Source organism: Neomonachus schauinslandi, chromosome 2, assembly GCF_002201575.2.
Source record: "Neomonachus schauinslandi chromosome 2, ASM220157v2, whole genome shotgun sequence".
Lineage (NCBI taxonomy): Eukaryota > Metazoa > Chordata > Mammalia > Carnivora > Phocidae > Neomonachus > Neomonachus schauinslandi.
The window spans coordinates 5699248-5719709 of record NC_058404.1 but is presented as its reverse complement, the minus strand read 5'-3'; positions in this window follow the sequence as shown (position 1 = coordinate 5719709).

Below are 20462 nucleotides of genomic sequence, written 5' to 3'. Positions count from 1 at the left end.
CATGGGGAGTAGAGAGTCTTGAGGCAGACGAGGAGCCATTCATTTTGCTGATGGACAAGAAGTGAAATCAGTCATATCACAATATATTTTGTAGCATGAAAGTCGCATACAATGCATACTGTCTTCAGGTGTGGGACAGTGATATAATGACTTGTGGGATTTGGTGTCCCTCGTTCAGAACTCAGATGGGCAGATGGGCAATGTGTGAAGCTAGGGAGATGTACTCTAATACTACGTACAATGATGAGTGGGAAGGGAAAGTAGGAGCCAAAATAGATATGACTATGACCAGATGATAATTTCTCTAATAAAATTTGCTCAGAATTTCCTCCCAAACTATCTCTGAACACTGTTAACTGCAGTGAAATGAAAAGATATTGGTTCATGAAAAACAGATCCTAAAATGGATTGGGGACATTGATTTTAGTTGGATGAATGGAATTATAAAGTCAAGGAGATGTGTATTCTCATATAAATATTTGATCTGAGGTTATATATACTGAAGGATGGTAGTTATAATATCCCCAACAACAGTTTTCAGACTTCTGCCCAAATGCCTGTGGTGACAAAGTGGCCACTAAATGAGCCCATTGGGAGGTAATTCAAAAGGTAAGGTTGATATTTTTAATCATTCATCAAATGGCTTTCACCCACCTCTTTAAATTCTGTGTTGACTCTAGTTCTGACCCTGGAGCTATCGAGAGAAAATTTAAGCTCTTCTTCACATAATAGTCTTTCTCTATGTGAGGGCAACCATTGGGTCAGCCATTGTCTTTCTTTTCCTGAATAAACATTATGCATCTTCACCCATCTCTGAAAAAAAAAACAAAAATGGTGCAATGATTGCTATCTGTAGCATTGTCTTCTGGAGCCCATTTCCATTCTTTGACTCTGATGTAGGTCCTATGGCTCAAGTGATAGCACCATTAGTGTGACTTTAATATCTGAGAATGACATTGAAGTCAGTGTCAAGCCAGAGAACTGGCTTTGAATGGCTGGGAGCGAAAGCTTCCAGAAATTCTTCATGGATTCTTCTGTTTCTGCAGGCTGTCCACAGATTAAACTACATCTTTCTTTTCTGTTTGGAAAAATATTTTCAGTGGAATGTGGGATATTGTGTGCCATCCCCTCCAGAGCAACAAGACTAAAATGATCCTACCACTGCCAGAGGGAGGGAAATCCCCGTGATTACATTTGGCTTCTCAGAGTCCCTAAGACAGGATGTTCCTTTCTGATGTCTATATAAATGCTAGCATATGCTGATTTGTAGTGGGTAATCAAGGAGCCAGAAAGACTGGCTGGAGAGAGCTGAATATTAATAGACTCTGCAGAGGGAAAAGCAAATGTTCTGGAATAAGAGAGGGTGATTGAGCTTGTCAGGCTGCTAAGAGCTCTGCTGAGCTGGGATGGTCCTGCCAAGAGCACATCCTTGGTCTCTATGGAATCAATGAGGTGGTGGGGGGTAGAGTTTCCACCTGTTTCTTCCAGTGTGCAAAGATATAAAAAATGATTTTCTCTGAAGTCTGGAAGCCATGAAGAAGTAGCCAAAAAAGTCTAATTTATTTTTTCCACAAGAAAACCCTGTGATGCAGGCTTCTTCTTAGGCACCATTTGGAGGTACAATACTGTGTGCATTATAAGGTGTAAGTAGTTGTGTGAATTTTCGATTTACCACATTTGCACCTCTGTACAGTCATTCTCATTGAAGTTAAGGGTGGTTTGGGACAGTATTGCAATTGACAGTATAGTTGGAAACTATCTGACCTCCTAGAACAAAGCACAGGATGGATGCATTGAGAGAGAATGTGAATTAATAAATAGATAACAGAGAAAAAATAAGCCTCAGATCTTTTGAGAAGAAAGCACATTGGGAAGTTTAAGGTTCCTAAGGAGGGAACCTCAGTAGAGTGTTCCATATCTTTACTAGGGAAGAATGAGACAATAGGAAGCCAAGGACAGCTCCTCACTTTATCTTAGACCCTATAATTGCTTCAGAATCTTGAATCCTACTTAGGAGGATTTGCAGAACTAAGCAATGAAACTGAGAACTAGTATCAGGATTTAAGAAATATTTGAAGGCACTGGCCATGGGGAGACTGAGACACACGAGAACCCTTCAACATCTGGGAATACACCATTGGTCTCCACTTAAGAAAATTGACCCTGGGGTGCCTGAGTGGCTCAGTTGGTTGAGTGTCTGACTCTTGGTTTTGGATCAGGTTATGATCTCAGGGTCATGAGATTGGCCTCCATGCTCATCATGGAGTTTGCTTGAGATTCTCTCACTCTGCCCCTCCTCCCACTCATGTTCTCCCTCTCAAACAAGTAAAGCTTAAAAAAAAAAAAAAAAGAAAATCGATCCAGAAGATAGATAATTAAAACACTATGAGTTATACTTTAAGTTATTAGATCTTTACTATTTAAAGTCTTAATATCAGAAGATACGAGGTTACAGATAACACCATCTCTCTCCCCAGTCTGTTCCACTCTTTGACCCTAATTCTGTTCTTTGCAGTCTCATAACAAGGTTGATGTCTCTTGTACATGACAGTCCTTCCAAGTCTAAAAGAGAGTGGTGAGCTACCCATTCAACATCGATGGTGTTGACTTTCTACTTATGCCATGGCTCAGCTTACCTAGAAGCTTAAGGTCCCAGCTCAGGCTCCTAAAGTCTTGATGCTTCTGGAGCACAGGCCTCTGCAGTTAAGGTCCCTGGACAACGTATTTTCATTTGTGTCACCTGAGCTTGCCACTCCTAATCTAGCCATTGAGCTACACTGGGGATAGTTTCTGGAAGTGATGAATCCCTACTCTCTATGCTAGAAGGGGACGACTTGTTTATCCTAGTGGATAAAGGGTTTTGGGCACAAAAGCAGGCCCTTAAGTCATCTACTTGTTGGCTCAAAAACTGATTATATCAGTACAAGGCATATCTGGTCTTTGCATGACAGCTTTGTATTTCATGGAAGAAGTCTAGTGGGGACATCTTGATATAATTTGTTCTCCTTTAGTTAATTAAGGAAACAATTCTGTAATTACTATTATTATTTTTACTGTATTTTTTTAATGAGCTCAATGAAGGGTAATTCAACCACTTTGGCATCTTCTAGTGCCAAGAGGTGTAAGCCTCCATGACATGATGATGGCAGCTTAGCAGGTGATTCAAGGAGGCCTTGACATCCCACGGAGAAAAGAAGCAGCTCACCAAAAGATAGTTTCTCTGCCAAGGGGCAAGATCTATGAGAGATTACATCACAGCCTTCCAGCTCTTGGCTGGCATTCCCAGACCAGTTCCAGAAAAGCTGAGGAAGCTCCATAGGAAGGGAAGTGAATCAGATGGAACTCCTACCCATTCTGCCAGGCAGAAAACTGCCATTTCTGAATTGAGTCATGAGCCACACAAATCCTCCATCCACGTATGAATCAGAGAGGGGAAATGTAAGTTTAGAAACCCTAACCATCTACATAGCTTGAACTGACAATCCTAAACCCTAATTACTACTCACAGAGGCCTGCATTGTTGGATTGATCTAGATTCACTATGAAAGAGATTCACTATGAACGTGTTTCACTATGAACGTGATCACTAAGAAAGGCTCCAGGTAAAGTAAATCACCACCTGCATCCCAGGACACCCCAGATTTTAGGCAGTAGTGTGTGTGTGTGTGTGGAGGGAAGGGGACAGGAATGGAGTATCACACGTCCTGATCCTGGTCATAGATGCTTCATATATACTTCTTTCTTTTAAATGCCCCTAATGGCTCATCCTTTCTGAAAAACATGGCACATACTTTTCAGCTACGTTAAGCCCAGGAGCCTCAATAACCTTGCTGGATGGACTTCAAGTGTTACCGAAGGCCTACAAAAGTGAAAACCACTAATGTATGAATGTTTAGAGTTGATTTAAGGATTTATCGTGATTGGATTCTGAGAACATGCGAGCCAGAATGTATCTTCTTTAACTGATGTCCCAGGAGAGTCAGTGGCATGGTTGTTTTTATTTTATTTTTGTTTTTCCTTCCAACCCAACCAAACTTTACACTTATATGGAAGCATTTATACATTCGACGCATCTTCATTCAACACTTAGCACTTCTTTAGATTCCAGGCATAGTTCCAAATATTGGGGCTAGAAAAGTAAATTAAAAAAAAAAAAATCCTTGCTCTAATGTCTTGCATTCTACAGTGTGAGTAGACAAATGAGCCTGTAAAATATGCCAGTTGATGATAAGTATTGTGGAGAAAACTAAATCAGGGCAAGAGGTTAAGGGATGTTTGGGAAAAGCTTGTGATTTCCAGTGGATGGGTGTGGGGACATTATAAAAAGAAGGAACTACTGGAGAAATGATCTAAAAAAGGGGGAAAAAAATTCTGGAGCATGTTTGGAATGTATCTGGCAGAAGGTATATAAAATCTAAAGACTCTGAAGCCCATGTGCCTAGTATATTCCAGGACAGATGAATAGTATGGCTTGGGTGGAGTCGGTGAAGAAGTAGGAGGTTAGCTCAAAAAGGTGACAGACAGCTGGTGGTAGCAGATTATACTGAGCTTTGTAATCATGAACGTGGCTCATCAGTTGGAGGGCTCTGAGCAGAGGAATTACATTATGTGGTTCATATTTTACAAGTATGATTGTTATGAATAATAATTTTTGAAAATATTTTATTTGTTGGGGAGAAGAAGAGAGAGAGTGAGTGAGAGAGCACAAGCAGGGGGAGCAGCATGCAGAGGGAGAGCTGACTCCCTGCTGAGCATGGAACGGGATGTGGGACTGGATCCCAGGACCCTGAGATCATGACCTGAGCCAAAGGCAGATACTTAAATGACTGAGCCACCCAGGTGTCCCAGTGAGTAATTATTAACTGACAAAAAGGCAAGGGTAATAGAAGACAAGAGCTTTTTATAGTAAATTTAGCTACCGTTGATGGTGCCTTTGACTAGTGTGATATTCATAGTGGTTTCAGAGGTGGTTGGATTCTGCATACATTTTACTCCAACCCCTTATTTTGAAACAAACAAACACTTAAACACCTAGATGCCTGTATATACCCTTTACCTACATTCACTAATTTGTAACATTTTGCTACATATGTTTTGATTTTTCCTTTGCACACATACCCATGCACACATATACACACACACACACAAACAGAGTGGAATCATTTGAAAGTAGCTTGTAGATAGAGAGATATTTCAGCATCTCCTGAGGAAAAAGACATTCTCCTTTATAACTTAAATGCCAATACCACACATCGGAAATTATCAATGGTGATATGTCATATTCAATTCATATTCAAGTTTCTCCAATTTTATTTAAAAAGTCATTTATGACTGCTATATTATATTTTGCTTGATTTTTAATATGAGATATGTTTTATTGCATGCAACACAGCAGCAAATATTCCCAATGGTTTAAATACAGCCAGGACAGTACTACCTCTGAAAAGATAGAAAAGCTGTCCTTGAACCTTCATTTTAGAGAAGGCTTAGATGACAAGATTTGCTGAAGAGTTAGTTAGATGTGAAGTAAGAGAGAAAGACAGGAGTCAGAGGACCTGCAAAGTGTCTGGCCTTAACCAAAATGGGGAAGCAGACTTGCTGCTTGCTGAGGTTTCTATTAGACATCTAAAGTTCAAAGAGAAGTCCAGGTTGGAGATATAAATTTGGGAGTCATCACCGTATAATTGGTCTTTAAGGCCAAGCAATTAGATGAGCTCACCAAAGGCATAAGTTTATCTAGAGAAAAGGTCCAAGGACTGTAGCCTGGGGCTGTTCAACATTGAGAAGTCAGATAAATAAGGAGTCAGCAAAAAACACTAAGAAGGAATTGCCAGAGCAAGAAAGGAGGAAAGGGCAATAGGTTCTGATTGTCATGGATAACCTGAGAACAACCTGAGAGCAATCTGAGAGCAGCCTGATTCAGAGAGGAGTGTTTAACTGTGTCAAACCCTGGTGAAATGAAATAAAGCCTGGAAACCGACTTTTTGATTTACCAACACAAGGTGCTGGTAACCTTGACACAAAGCAGTTTTGGTATAATGCTGGGCCAAAAGCCAAATTCAGATGGGAGAAAGAAAAGGAGCAAAGGAATTCAATTCATCAGGGGATTTTACTATAAATGGTGATAGAGGAAATGGGACAGTAATAAGTGGAGGAGGAAATGGGGGTCAAAGAATTTTCTTAACTAATGAGAAAAATTGGTTCAGAAGACAGGTATATTGTTGGATCAGTATTCTTCAATAGGATACGTGGTGGCTGATTTTATTTATCAACTTGGCTAGGCCACAGTACCCATGCACTTGGTCAGACAAAAGAGAGCATCTGAATTAGTAGACTCTGAGTAAAGCAGACATGTATCATATGATCTCACTGATATGAAGAATTCTAAATCTCATGAAACAAACTGAGGGTTGCTGGAGTGGTGGGGGGTGGGAGGGATGGGGTGGCTGGGTGATAGACACTGGGGAGGGTATTGCTATGGTGAGCACTGTAAATTGTGCAAGACTGTTGAATCTCAGATCTGTTCCTCTGAAACAAATGATACATTGTATGTTTAAAAAAAAAGAAAGAAGAAGAAGAAGATAGCAGGAAGGGAAGAATGAAGGGGGAAATTGGAGGGGTAGACGAACCATGAGAGACGATGGACTCTGAAAAACAAACTGAGGGTTCTAGAGGGGAGGGGGCTGGGAGGATGGGTTAGCCTGGTGATGGGTATTGAGGAGGGCACATTCTGCATGGGGCACTGGGTGTTATGCACAAACAATGAATCATGGAACACTACATCAAAAACTAATGATGTACTGTATGGTGATTAACATAACATAATAATAATAAAAAAAAGCAGATTGCTCTTCATAATAGGGGTGGGCCTCATCCAACCAGTGAGGTTAGGTCCTAGGTTTGAAGTCAGATGTCAGCACTTGCGCGTTTTCTCCATATTCACAGGCAGCTGCACCAGCATTGGTGCAGAGTGGTGGAAAACTCTGTTTAGCAAGGGTTGAGATCTTGCCAAACAAGAACAGCAGAGTCGGTGAGGGCAAGGGTTTTAGAGGGAAGGTGACACTTGTAATAATGTTCCCTGAAATTTGGGCTGAGAAAGGAGAGATAAGAGGCAATGGAGGGATGGTAGCACAATGCACTGTAGGGGAGGGTAGTGTTGACTTACTGCTGCAGTCAAGATGGAAGTAAGAACGACAAGGAAACCTGGGAGAAGATAGTTGCAAATTGTATATTAATTGAGGGGCTAATATCCAAAATATATAAAAAACATATGCAGTTCAGTGCACAAATACAGTAATAAACTATCTAATTAAAAATGGGCAGGGGGCCTGAATAGACATTTTCCAAAGAAGACATACAGATGGCCAATGGACACATGAAAAAATGCTCAATGTCACTCATTATCAGGGAAATGCAAATCAAAACCACAATGAGATATCACCTTACACCTGTCAGAATGGCTAAAATCAACAACACGAGAAACAACCTCTGCTGGCGAGGATGTGGAGAAAAAGGCACCTTCATGCACTGTTGGTGGGAATGCAAAATGGTGCAGCCACTGTGGAAAACAGTATGGAGGTTCCTCAAAAAGTTAAAAATAAAACTACCCTATGATCCAGTAATTCTACTAATTGGTATTTACTCAAAGAAAATGAAAACACTAATTTGAAAAAAAAAAAAAAATGTATGCTCCCCTGCGCTTATTGCAGCATTATTTACAATGGCCAAGTAATGGAAGCAACGTAAGTGTCCATCCGTAGATGAAGGGATAAAGAATTTGTATATATAGAGAATGGAATATTAGCCCCCCACACACACAAAAAAGCCTGAGATCTTGCCATTTGCAGTGACATGTGTGGACCTAGATGGTATGATGCAAAGTGGAGTAAGTCAATCAGAGAAAGACAAATTCCATATGATCTCACTCATATGTGGAATTTAAGAAACAAAACAAATGAGCAAAGGAAAAAGAGGCAAACCAAGAAACAGACTCTTAACTATAGAAAACAAACTGATGGTTGTCAGAGGGGAGGTGGGTGAGAGGATGGGTGAAATAAATGGGCTCAAGAGAAACTTACTGCAGTGAGCACTGAGTAATATAAAGAATTGTTGAACCATTATATTGTACACCTGAAAGTAATATAACACTGTATGTTAATTATGTTTCAATAAAAAAATATAAAAATGAGCTCAGCAGAGAAGAGGTATAGTGTTTGACATTGAGCTCATGGAGGGATAGAAGAATTTGGCTGTAATAAATAGGGTGTGACCATGGGGTTGGCTGGCTTAGAAAAGGTTGGGCCAAGACAATTTAAAGGACAAGGTCCAGGTATCATATGGACAAAACACGGGAGGGGTCTTCTACCTAGATATTGCCTTCATCAAGAAGCACAATGTGAATTGTGACAGTGCTCCAGGAGCTGATACCTTCAAGACATAAAGATGGGGCAAAACCTGGGATTTGGTAGATGACTGAGTCCATGTCACCAGTTTATATCACTTACTCGTTCTTTATTGCAAACCTGCATAGTTTTAGGAAGGAAGGAAGAATTATTTGGGGGCAGGGGGTAAGAAGTTGTGGTAGAAAAATGATGCCTCCATCCTCCAAGGATGTCTATGCCCTAATGCATGGAGGCTGTGAGTATATTACCTTACAAGGTGGGACTTACCTAATCACAAGAGTCCTTACAATCAGAGAACCTTCCCTAGTTGTGGTTAATGGAAGATTTGACTATGGAACAGAAGTCAGAGAGAAGCAGTGTGGCTGGCTTTGAAGATGAAGGACTGCCAAGAGACAAAGATTAATAGAATATACACATTGTGAATGGTCTTCAGCTCCCAGTAAGCAACTGAATGGGGACCTGATTCCATAACTTCAAGGAAGTGAATTCTGCCAAGTCAAACAAGCAGGAGACAGATTCCCTTCAAGAGCCTCTGTAAAGGAATGCAGGCTGCCAACACCTGATTCTAGCCCACCAGGACCCATGCTGGACTTCTGACCTACAGTGATAAGAAACTAATACAGAATTAAACCTGCTCTGCTAACAAGTCCAGTGATGTAAGGGGATGAAACAAAGAATCACAGTTTCAAAAAGCTGTGGAGAAGTGAATTTACTTATGCTCACATTTCTGCTCATGAAGCTGGAGTTACTCTTGGGGCACCATAGCCATCTCTGATCCTGACTTCCTAAAGAGGCTTTAGAACACAGAACCTGTGTTCTGAGAACACAGTCAGCTACATGGGGCTGACACCCTTCTGCCAGAGAATCAAAGGGTAAACTTGATGTTGAAAGGGCTGAGTATATAGACTCAGAATCTTCTTGCTCCAACACGGATCTTTTTGAAAATTCCCTGTCTCCATGAGTAAAAATAGGGCATTCATTATTGGAAGCCAGAATTTGGGAGTCATTTAAAAAAAAACTTATTCCTAAAATTCTTTCAAATTCCTCTACTGAATTTACATACATCTTGATTGTCCAAGGCATGATGATCTTTAATTTAGTTAGGATAATAGCCTCCCAGAAATAATGGTCTCTTACTGTGTTAGCACCCACCCCGTCCCCTTCTCCACAGAGCATCTGCAGTTGCCATTCATCAGGGCCCTCTCTTCTGCCAAAACATTTCAGGGGCTTTCCATTGGCTTTTGGACGAAAGAAAAGATGATACTCTGTCACTCCTTCTAGAACAGTGTTCTCCAACCTCTCTGTTCAGTTGATTCATATTATCTTTTATATCTCTGCATAATCCATGTTCTCTCAGGTGAGCATGCCCTGGTTCCTGAATACCTGGTTAATTACTTTTTGTATATATTCTCGTAGCTCCATATAACTCAACTCCACTGATAGGTATAATTAGTGGTGAACTGTATTTAATTGATGCTTTGATTAGATTTATCCCCCCATCACGAGGCTTGAAGATAGTATCATGTCTGTTTTCACTCTCTATCACTCCACAAGGTGTCTGGGACACGCCAGGTACTAAAAAATGTCAATGAATGAATGAATGTCCATGAGAATATTTCCCCTCTGGGATGGAAGCAACAAATCTACAGTGGTGAGATTTCCATGAGAAAAATCATGGAAGGCTCTTAGCTTCGCTTGCTAAAACCTAATTGCCGTTTTTAAGGAGGACATCTGGGGATCTGGATAATACTCTACATTCCTGATGGAATGCATGGTGGGAAATGTCACCAAATAAATGTATGGGTGACATAGCATATAACAGGGTAGATGTGCAGACAACATATGATCTCATCCTCATCACTTTGAAAGCAGAAAGGAAGCATGTATTATAAACCTTGCTGGTAAACTGGAAACCATGAAAGGGATATTTGGGCAACATCCCATCCATAGTTCAGAACTTTGGGAACAGCATTTTGGAACATACATGATCAGTTTGTGTAGTCAAATGTTGAGTGTCTGGAGTGGAGGGAGGAGGATTTCTCTAGTTCTCAGCAGAGCTATTTCTCATATTCTCTTCCCATCCTCTTTTTGCCTCTGCTCAGTATTGTCAAGAATGAATCTAAATTAGGGCACTGTGTGTGATAGGAAGGTCTGGGAGACCTGTGTTACCTGCTCCTACTATCGACGTCTCTCTGCCACATACCAGTATGTGCTTGTGTTTGAATGAAAACTTGGTGCTCTTTTTAGGAAGAGTATCTTAACTGGGAAAATATGAAGCAGAAGGAAGTCAAATGGCTTGTATAATGGGTAGTTAGGGCTTTTAGTAGCTTGCATTTGTTTGGACCAGGTTACAGAAAAACTGCGAGTAGTAATAATGGTAATAATGACTAAGAGGTGTTGTCTGTCAGGCATTATGCTAGCCTTTCTGAATGGATCATCTCATTTAATCCTCACAAAACACTATGAAGTAGGAATAGCTATTATGCTCATTTTAAACATGAGAAAATTGAAACTTAGAGATGTTCAACTTCCAAGGTCAGACAGGTCAGTAAGTGCTTGTAAGTATTATGTTTTCCCTCTTCCTTCATTCCCACCTGTGGCCAGATCAAATTCTATAATCTCTCAAGTTAATTCTTTTTTTTTTGCAGAAATTTTAATTTGTTTGAGAGCATTAGAAGAGAAGAAAGAGGAATATAATGGTATTTATTCAGGATTGTTTGGGGGGAAAAAGACATATGGTGGTACGATTAGGGAAAAGTATTTTCCATAATTATTTCAATTGGTTGGAACAAGGAAAATCCCACAACACTGCTTTTGGGGAAATAATCTATAGGTGGAATTTGTAGATATTAATAGATTAGGTCAATGATGCAATGGGAAGCACGTAAATCATGTATATCAAAAGTGAAAATGAGCTCCCAGGCGTACCTGCCAACATGACTGAGCACCAGCACAGAGTGCTTGGGGACATGCATCCTTAGGAAGCAAGATAATAATGTATGTGGCCTGTTCAATAAGCACTTAGCCTGAGGTCTTTCCAATATGCAAAGGAAAGCAAGGGCATGCGTCCACTTTCTTCTGTCTTCTTTGGCATGCTGTCTTTCTTGCAGCAGCTCCAGATTTGTCCTATAAAAGTTCTCTAATTCATTTATCCTAGAAGGCCTTCATAGTAGCTGCTGTTTGAAGAGATTATAAAATGAAGACTTAAAAGAAACATATCTGAAATGGATAAATGTGGCTAATGAGATGTCTTATAATTAAACTGTAGAACTCGCTGCCACAAGTTATTAAGACTTGGAAATCTTCAAACAAGGATTAAACAAGGAGAGCAACAGCGATCCCATTAACTGAGATAAAATTAGATGGAAGATCAATCATTCTACTTTAGGGCATCCTCTGAGGACCGGATAAGTTGTTTCTTCATGTTGTAAGATATCACTTAAGCATTATAATTTCACACATGAAACCCTTCAATAATCTTAAGCAGGGGCAATTTTCCTATAATTACTCCCTTTTGATATCTATTGCATGTTTCCCGAGAACTGACTAACGTTTCCCTTTTCAATACTAGATGCTCCCTGTTTCCATCCTTGGTTCCAACAGAATAATGGTTACAATATTCTGTTTCCTTTTAGATCCATGGTGATTTGATGTTGAAATGGTACAAGCAGGATTATTGGTTGGGAAGGAAGAAAAGATACCAAGGTTTACAATTTTTTCCTCCAGTGGATGATTTGCCAAATCCTACATACCAAAAATAATAATTAAACTTTGAAGTTTTTAAAAACGTTGCTTCATTTCAAGCTATCTTAATTCTATTTGTTTTCAGGATCTGCATTTGAGGGTTTTTGTTTTGTTTTGTTTTGTTTGCAAGAAATCTGGAGAAAATATCTCTACCTCATGTTTGGACTGACTTCAAGTCAGTGAGAGGACAGTGCTAGAAAAGCATTCACCATATTTACCCTTTTTCCTAAGATGTCTTAATTACACATTCCCTCAAAACAGTTCTCCTGCTATCCTAATGGGAGGTCAAGACCCTCAAGATGGTATATTAATCTGTATATTTTTACATGTAATTAGTACATAACTAGCTTGAATATTTTACAAATAAAAGTTTTAGCAACATGGTTTGCAATCGGGGACACAGATTTGGTAATAAAAGACCAACAATATTGGGAAAAATTTTATTACATTATTGAGTAGGTAGTTTTTTAAAAGTTTCTGACAGAAATAAGTGATCAAGCTCTGAAAAGCAAATTTTGATAGGGCATCTGAAATTCAAGGGTTATTATTTTCTCTCTGGTTTTCAATGAGATTCTACTAGAATTTAGGATCTGGGGTATAAACGATGATGATCATAGATATGATCTCCCTCTCCCACTCCCCCTGCTTGTGTTCCTGCTCTCGCTGTCTCTCTCTCTCTGTCAAATAAATAAAATCTTAAAAAAAAAATACATGTTAGAATCATAGAACATTTTCAGATCTAGAAAGAATCTTAGTTTTAGATTGCTTTTTTTGTTTGTGCATGCAAGACTTCCTACACATAGAGGATGCTTAGTATGTATCCCTTGTAGAGATCCAATAAATGCCAGTAGCACCAATAACATCCCTAGTCATGTGGCAAGCCAATCAACCTGCATTTCAAGCATTTGTGGAGCTGATCTTTCCAGTCGAGGATGCTCAGATGAGAATGCGGAGAGTAGTCATGAGTATCTCCTCCCCTGGCCTCCACACCACCATACCTCCAAGGTCACTGAAGGCATCAGTGGCACCTGGACTTAGTATTCTGGCCACTGAGCTCCTGTTCCCGATCCGCTCCCTTTGGACCACACCGGGCTGCCCACAGTGATTGCAGTGAGAGTGAACAGCTAATAGTCAGCAGAAAGTAATCACCTGCCTGTAAAGATCACAGACAAAGGGAAAGTTTTCCAGGTCATTTCCAAATATACTTTTTTCCTCTGGTATCTTCAGTGCTCTTATCAGAGCAAAGAATATAACATTGGTAGCTCACACAACTGTTTTCCTCTATGAATAAGCACATGTATTGAAGTCATGTACCCATGGTGCTGCCTAATCCCAAATAAAGGGCTGTCAGCAGAAAGGGGATATTACTTACCGAAGAGCTAAAGCCCCATGCACTTTGTTGCAAAAATAAATAAGTGGGTATTTTTCAAGGATGGTTTGAAAATGACTGCAATCTCAAGGCAACTACAATTTGTGTGCCAGAAACCAGTCTTGTTTCGCAATTCAGTTTCCATGGCAAAGCCAACATTCAGGACATGAGAGAAGAAGTGGAAAGGTGCTTCTGTGTGACCTTCTACGTTTTAGTTTTCTTAATATGTCGATTGTCTATTGTGATGAAATGATGTGAATATATATGTTTTTTTCATTTAAGCATATTCTTAATATTCCAAAATCATTCTAATAGTTATAATTTTAAGACAAAAGTGACTTTCATCTAGGACTCTTTCACTGGTCCAACCACAGTAAATTTGTAATAGCAGAACTGAAAGATGGAAAAAGTATACATGCATACTTTATGTTTGTGTTTGGTAATAGTGGGCATGGAAATAGTTGAGAACCACATAGTCAGCAAAAAAAAAAAAAAATTAAAAATGCAACAATGTGGTAGTCTAAAACTAATCATCTCTTTGGGTCTTAGGATCCTTTCTTCCTTCCTCCCTCCCTCCCCTTCCTTCCTTCCTTCTTTTTTTTCTCTCCTTCTTTCTTTGATATTATATAAATTCATCTTACTTCTACCCCTAAGGAATTACTGTGACTTTGACTTTGAATTGTTCCAAAAATTGATTAAGAATGGAAAATACAATTTTCAATATCTTAAGAGGTATTTTAAGGTACCTTTCTTAGATTTTCCCTTTCTGGTTCTTCTTAGTCATTATCATAAGAGATATAAGTAAGTTGAAATATTGGCAATTCTAAGGTATTCCAGGGAAATTCATGATCTATTTCAGTGGACCATGTTATCTCTGCTTCTTGTAGACAAGAAAGGAAATATTCTAGGCTGTAGAGTCCATTTAATGAGCTCAGAACAACATTTTGCCATTAATTAAATAAGCTAATTAGGACTTTGTGACAAAATATGAAATTGTGTATATGTGAAGGCTCCAGACCGAGTTCTAAACTTAGCACAAGGTGGCGGAAAGGGAAGAAAAAGCTGTCAAATTATGTTGACATGTGGCAAAGCTGGAAATTAGGTCAATGTATTTGACAGGTGATACCTGCCGACGTCGCGCTCTGCTTTGCTCTAACATAGGGAATATTTTGCCATGGATGAGTAGAGCAAACTCAGCTGGCTACATCTTCTAATATCTGTGCTCTCCTCTAGGAGAATTCTGGGAGAGAATTTAAAACTGCAAAGTTCAGTCTTTTCACAGGGTTTATATAATTACCATAGAGAGTGTACACAGATTGTATCAATACAGAGAATTCTGTTAACCAGTTTTCCACCCAGTGTGCACCTGACTTGTCAAGAAACAATGATGCCAGGGGACACAGCGAAACCACTTGCCAGTTACTGGAATGCAGTGTGTGAGACTAGTAAATAAAACAACATTTAAAAATTTAGGTGACATTTCCTCATAGTTGTTCTTAGCTAAAGTGAAATGTGCATCACCTTTCAAGTGAATTGTTTAGTTTTGCTTCATTTTACTGTTACTGTCTTGGATTACTTCCCCAGGAGCTCTCCCAAGCTAACAGAAGGATGGGAATCTAGTAACTAATATGCGCCATAGGATGTCACTGAATTCAAAGTCCATTAGATAGAAACAATGAATCCCATTTGTATTTGGGCAGACTAACAATCATATAGCTAAGTACTGAAAATATTGTAACATTCTATCTTGAACTCTATGAAAGCCAGACTAGCATGTATATAATGTAAATTATTAATTACAACTTGTAAAAATGGCTTTGGTGAAACTATAGGTTGCCTGTAAAGCTATTTTGGAAGACTCAAGTGGGAGATTGCTTGAATGAATGCCATGTACCTCTAAGAATGGAATGAACTAGTCAAGGAAATTTATTGGCTAAAGTTTTGGTAAAATTCACATCTGCAAATTGGGCCCAGATAAATTTCTGTAACTCAGTAATGCATTCTTATGTAGAAATTAAGAAGTTAGGTATCTATATCTTTAGAGGGAAAATATCTTAATAGTATGGTGTTTAGTCATAAGGAAACCATTTGTATCGGCCTATTTTTATAGGAGTAAGATGTTTGGAGAATAGCTTTTCATCTCTTCAATAAGAATCCCTTTCTTTTAACAAGCAGGGCATCTTCTTATAGTTAGAACAGCATTTGCAGTGAGAGGAGCAAGTAGACCTTGTAATAGTGTCTACAGTGGGACCAGAGAATCTTTGCTTTTACTACTAAGGAAACACATCTTTCTTCTTCTCTGTTCTTTTTTCCTTCAAATAATATTTATTGAATTCTAAGCCCATGCGGAGTACTCTTTTGACTTTGGGATTACAGGAGTGAATCAGATTCAATACCTGTGCTCATATAGGTTATAGTCTAGAAGGCATTTGGGGTCATGCCTCTTCCTTCAGTACAACAGTCTTGGCTTCAGGGTCCAAAGGAGTCAGAAAAGAGATGTTGCATGCTGACTTTAAAAGTCAAGATTCATACTCTTCAAACCCATGATAACAAATAGATCCTCTAGATTCCCTGCTCAAAGAAGTGGAAAATAAATTACATGGTAGATTCAAGTTGAGTAGTAAGACAAGAATCTCAATTCCTAGCTTCCATTCACCATATTTTAACCATTTCCTGCAATGGGGTCTTCCTTCTTAGTGCTTGTTCCTGCAAGTGATGTGCATCTACTTTCTAGTTTGTGGCCAGGCAACCTTTGAGAGACAGTTGTGTTGAGATGCAGCTCAGGTAAGCAAACTTAATGTTTTTGTACTTTTGGTTTGTTTGTTGTTCTTTTTTTTTAACCTGTGTATTCTGTAAAATCAACCCCGTGCTATGCTAACTGGTGTATGGCCTGGTACCAAATCATGATCTGTCTGTCCTAGAAACTGTGGCAATTGAAAGGTTCTTGTAGGCATGGCATCTTGCTGGTCATAACTCCTGATGTTTTTTGGATGGTCAAGAGAGTTTGTCTTCCCCACTTTCTTTGAGGTTTTTAGACCAGAATTTGAAAATAAAGAAAACTTTTGGCATGGAAATTTTATTATTGTGTTAAAATATATTAGAGGGAAATGAGTGATATTTTTGGGTTCAAGATTAAAATCTTTTATTCACATACAATGGCTATTTATGAAATTATTGAGAAAAAGAAATGAAGATCATTCGATTTCACCTTCACCGAATGGTAGGAAGCCAAAGGAATGGACTCGGGACCCTTGGTTTCCATGATTCTTTTTTCAAAGAATGTACTTGCCTCCCGAGTCCTTCTCAGGTTCTGATGCCCATGGCTTTCTCTCCACCTTCTCTTCCTCCAATCCTCTGCCCTGGCCAACTCTACTGTGGAACACTAGCTCCATCCTGTCTTCCACCAACCTGAACATCCTCCTGCCTTGGAACTTCTGGACCTGCTGCTTCTCGGCATGGAGAGCTCTGTCCTCAGATAAATCAACAGCTCACCCTCTCATTTTCTTCAGGTGTTTGTTCAAAGGCTGCTTCTCAGAGAGGCTTCTCTGACCATGCTCTTGGATGTTGCAACTCTTACCTCTTTTTTCTTCTTATCTGACTCTTTGATTTCCTCTGCCTTGCCTATCTCCCCACAGGGAAGGCAGAGTCCCTGAGAACGGGGACTCTGTTTGACTCACTGTTCATCGTTCATATCCTCAGGTCTTAGAACAGTGCTTGGCATATCACAAAAGAGCACTACATACTTAATGAATGAGTGAATAATTATTAGTGCCTAGGTGGAGATATCCTGGTAGCACGTACACAAGGAAGGAAACCAAGAATAAATGCAAGAGTAATTAAGGGGGGAATCTATGTGTTCTTCCATTTCCTTTACTTCAGTGCATCCCTTACTGGGACTACACAGAACTATGTGATTCCATAAAGATTTTAATAAGGCTTCTCTTTATTTCAGATATCCGAAACACTCAAATAGAAATGCACATTTTCTGGCCAATCTAACTAAAATGTTCCATTTCAATATCAACATATTTCAACACAAAGGGGAAGCACACTCTGGTCAGAAATTCTTTGGCAGGTACCAGAATTCTATTATGCTGCTTAAGTAAAAATAATTAATTTTTGCTTCATACTTGTTGTTATAGGAAAAATAAAAGCTAGAAGTGTTGTTCCTAGTTTCAGATCAACAAGTTGGTAAACAAGTACTCTCAAAAACGACATTATTGAATGAAAACAAGAAATGCCGGTTTGATTCTGTTTTTATGGTCTCTTTTACTCCATGATTGAGATCGGTACAGTATGGCAAAGGTCAGGCGGGGTCAGCTGTTGGTAAGAGGCAACATTTTTGGCTCATATACTAGTAACTTCCATCATTCAGGAAGATACAAAACCAAAAATACCTAAAAGCAAAACAAAGCAAAACACGTCCATTTTGCTTTATGAGTAATGTAAGTTTTGACATGCCCAAGTGTGTTAAAGAATAATGGGGATATTCTCTGGGGGTAGGAAGAGACAGATTATTCCTGCATTTTTCTGTAGTTTTGAGAGTTGACTGTAGAAGACATAATAACTACTTGTCAAATTATTACTTGGAAGTAAACCTGTAGAGGGTAGCAGAGCCGTTGTGCAGAACTTGGCACTAGGAGCATCAGGTGGGCTCTGCAGCAATGCTTGAGAGGCAGGCAGGTGATCAAAGGTGGCAGGTGGCAACTTGGAGCCTTTGAACATAGAAACCCTAGAGATTTATGAGAGGAGGGAGAGAGAAGGCTGAAGAAAATAAAATCTCTCAGCTGCACTTCTCAGAAAACGACATTTTTCATGGCTGATCCAAACTTTCCTTCTCTCTCTCTCTCTCACAAAGTTACTTATTTAATTCTGTCTAGTGGTTCTTTGTATTATGAGAAAGAGTCATAGAGACAGCAGGAAAAATCTATTAAAATATCCCTGCACATTACCCTATTATACTACCTCCAAGCTGTTGGGTTTTGTGGCACTTACTTTTGTTCAAGGAATATTCTTTAAGATGTGTGATCCTTTTACAGTTCAGACATGCAGTGCTTATTGGTAAAGAAGATTAATGTGGGTTCTGGAATTGAAGGTGCCAGTGAGAAGCTGAAACAGTAAAGCTGGAAACAATGTCTAAGGAGCTAGGGGAGTGGAGCCAAGCAGGTGCCATTAGATCAGAATGAGAGACTGTGGATGAGAAGATGGAGGTGCTGAAGAAGGTAAAGAACTGTGTATGGTTTGAGTATGAGAGAATGTGTGCGTGCAGAATTGCCATGCAGGGATATCTGCAGTGGAGGCTCAAGGATTTTGGATGATGATGAAGACCAAGATGAAGAGGGGTGATGAAAAAATCCAAAGAAGAGCTGGGAAATCTAACTGTTTGGGTTTGGTAGAAATGACAGGTGTTGAAGGCAAGACAGTGAAGGGAGTGTGCAGCATCATGCTGGTATGGGATCCCTGTCTTTGTAAGTGCTGTCTGGGATGATTGAGGAGAGCCACGTGCCAAGGGCATCCAGGAGTGTGGGGCAAGGTTACTGACATAGTAGATGATGACTTAAAAAATCGATTGGTGGGGCACCTGGGTGGCTCAGTTGGTTAAGTGGCTGCCTTCAGCTCAGGTCATGATCTCAGGGTCCTGGGATCAAGTCCCACGTCAGGATCTCTGATCAGCGGGGAGCCTACTTCTCCCTCTCCCTCTGCTGCTCCCCCTGCTTGTACTCTCTCTCTCTCTGAAAAATAAATAAATAAAATCTTAAAAAAAATTGATTGATGATCTATAGTCATGCAAGATACTGTGCTGCATTTCTTCCTGATCTCTAATTATGTGGTCTCACAAGCAAAATTGTCCCCAGCAGTGACAGTTGTAAGGGTCACAGTGCTGTTAGGGTTTTCCAGGATTCACTTAATAGGTTAGGGGAAAAAAAAAATAACAGATATTGGAGGAAATCTGTCCATGATAGGAAAACAAAGGTCAAAATAGAAAGCCATAAAAAATGAATCAGAATCAGAAAGGGAAGACCTATGAAGTGATAAGAACAGGAAGGTAATACCTCTTTAGGAAGATGGATATTCTTGTTAGTAATGGTGAGCACAGAGATGATGGACATGGGGTGGATTTTGAACATCCCGCGCATGATTCTAGGGGGGACCTCGGTGCACAGATCAAAGGGCCAGGTGTGAGCTCTATCTTTTGGGGGGTTCTAATTCTACCATTCTCTGATTCATGGCAGTGAAATGTGCTCATACCCATGCTGAGGTCTTAGCTCCTTAAAAGAGAATGAATTGTCTAAACCATTAACATTGTTATGGAGACCATTCTTGTCTGATGTGGATTCTTCTGTCTTAAATGTGACATATCTATCGATCACATAAAAGAATGTAGTATAATATAATTCCAGAGCCAAGTCCTTACTGAAGTTTGTGTTCATTAATCACAGTGTATTTTTGAATCTTTAAGGTGTATGTGGCTGGATTTCTTTTGAGTGGGGTTCTGTTTCCATGAGCTACTCTCTTGGCCATGTGTATCTTCATACGATACTTGTCTTTTGGGTGAATATTACAATCTTATGTGTTAAAAAGTAGTCTGTTTCAGTTTTTTTTTTTTTTTGTAATATAAAAGGGTAAAAGAAGCTCGTTCATTTTTGAAATGTAACTGTTCAGTTCACAACTGTTATAATTTTACGAAAGTGACATTTCATCCTTCCATGAGGGAGTTGGGGAACTTTTCCTGTTGGGTGTCAGTACTTTGGTATGTATGTACTCTCACCTGTGTTGGAAATGGAACAAACATGGTAAGGGGCCAGAAGCACAGTTTGGAAAGGTGGACATTAGCCAAGAACTCACCTCTCCTACCATCTTCAGCTTCCAGTTCTGTAGCCAAAAAGCAATTACTGAGAATAAGAATCACAATTTTCTTCAGTGTGGAACAGAGAATATCACCCAGC